Raw genomic sequence first — 1,516 nt, 5'->3', positions numbered from 1 at the left:
AGTGGGGCTGACGCCACAGTGCAAGGGTTAAATGCTTGTTTAAGTCTACCTGGTTAAAACAGTTTTACTTATCTGATCCCAGCTCCCCCAGCAGTCAGCGCTCCCCTCATCTTCCCTGTGCTCTGGCTTGTTGCCTGTTACTGCGCATCCTCACAAATAGCCCTGCATTGTACATAATGACACCAGTGGGCCTCTGACCGCTTTAGCGTTGGTGGAAGAGGGTGCGGGTGCCAGTCTTGTAGCCTGGGGGAAGCCTGCAGTAATGGGGATCAAGTAAGGAAAAGTATTTCTCAAATAACCCTTGCAGTGTGGGAAAGCCTCATTGCAAGGCGTAGTTTTTTTGTTTTATACTGGAATTGAGCTTTTTTTTATTTTAAATCACTACATCAGGCCAGGCATACAAAGCAAAGTCATGTCAGGGCCTTAAAACGTGTTAAAGCCATTGGATCAGAGTAGCAGCTAGGCATCTAGCATTTTCAGATAGAGAGGTCAGCAAATGGTAACCACAATCATTTTTCTGTATGTTTATTTTAACCCTATAGAGACAGAAAGCATTCCTGGCATGCTGTGCCAGATCAAGTGTGATTGTTTTCTCTCTGCTATGGATAAGAACCTGCATTGTTACTGAATACACAGTAAATGTATAAATCCTTGCTGGTTAAACTCATGCTTCTGCAAGTGTTATCAAAATGTTATCCAGTACAAATGTAAAAATCACACAGCACAGTTTATCCAAGATCCTTTTACTGATAGTGTACAAATGGTACAATGGACACATAAGAGCAATGTTTGGGAGAGGGTCAAATTTAAAGTGAGTGATCATGTAACTGCTGTTTGCTCAGCGATGACTGTCAATGATTACGGTGGTGTGATAAACAAATTCTTATGTGAGTTTATTCAAAATGTTTAATAAAGCAAGTTTTTATTGGCTACACTATGGGAAGTTTGTATCTATCCCTTTGAGTCTTAATGTATTGGAGGAGCGGGTACTCGATACAATACAGAGGACGGTGGTTTTATTGACAAACGGGATTATCTACAGAGAGGGAATCAGCGAGCGGTGCTCTGACAGTAAAGTGACAGCGGAGTGGGTGTGAACAAGCCTTCTTTGTCCATAGATAAAGCGCTTGAGGTCCATCTATGATGTGATGGCCAATTCAGCCTGGCAAGTGCTGAGGAGATTCTGAATACACAAGGGTGGTGTGCAGTCATTCTTTTTGATGAACACTGTTTTGGAGTGGACTTTTTATATTTGTATTAAGTGGAGTTTAACATAATTATTAGAGATTTTGTGATTTGATTTACAGCATTAAAAATGCATTCAAGTGCCTTAACTATTAATAAAAATGTATCTTATTTGTGTATCACTTGGCTGTAGAACCTATAATCATCTCTGAATTGGTGATAAAACTGTCCTTCCTTCTGGAGGGTGTTGTAGGTAGGTACTGCTTCAAACTGGCTCCCATGATGGACTACAATCTCACATTTAGTTTACTAATTTGTATTGAGGTTGTAT

This window comes from Nanorana parkeri, unplaced genomic scaffold (genome assembly GCF_000935625.1).
Source record: "Nanorana parkeri isolate BGI_ZX_2015 unplaced genomic scaffold, ASM93562v1 scaffold710, whole genome shotgun sequence".
NCBI classification, from domain to species: domain Eukaryota; kingdom Metazoa; phylum Chordata; class Amphibia; order Anura; family Dicroglossidae; genus Nanorana; species Nanorana parkeri.
Note: the sequence above shows the minus strand (reverse complement) of the source record.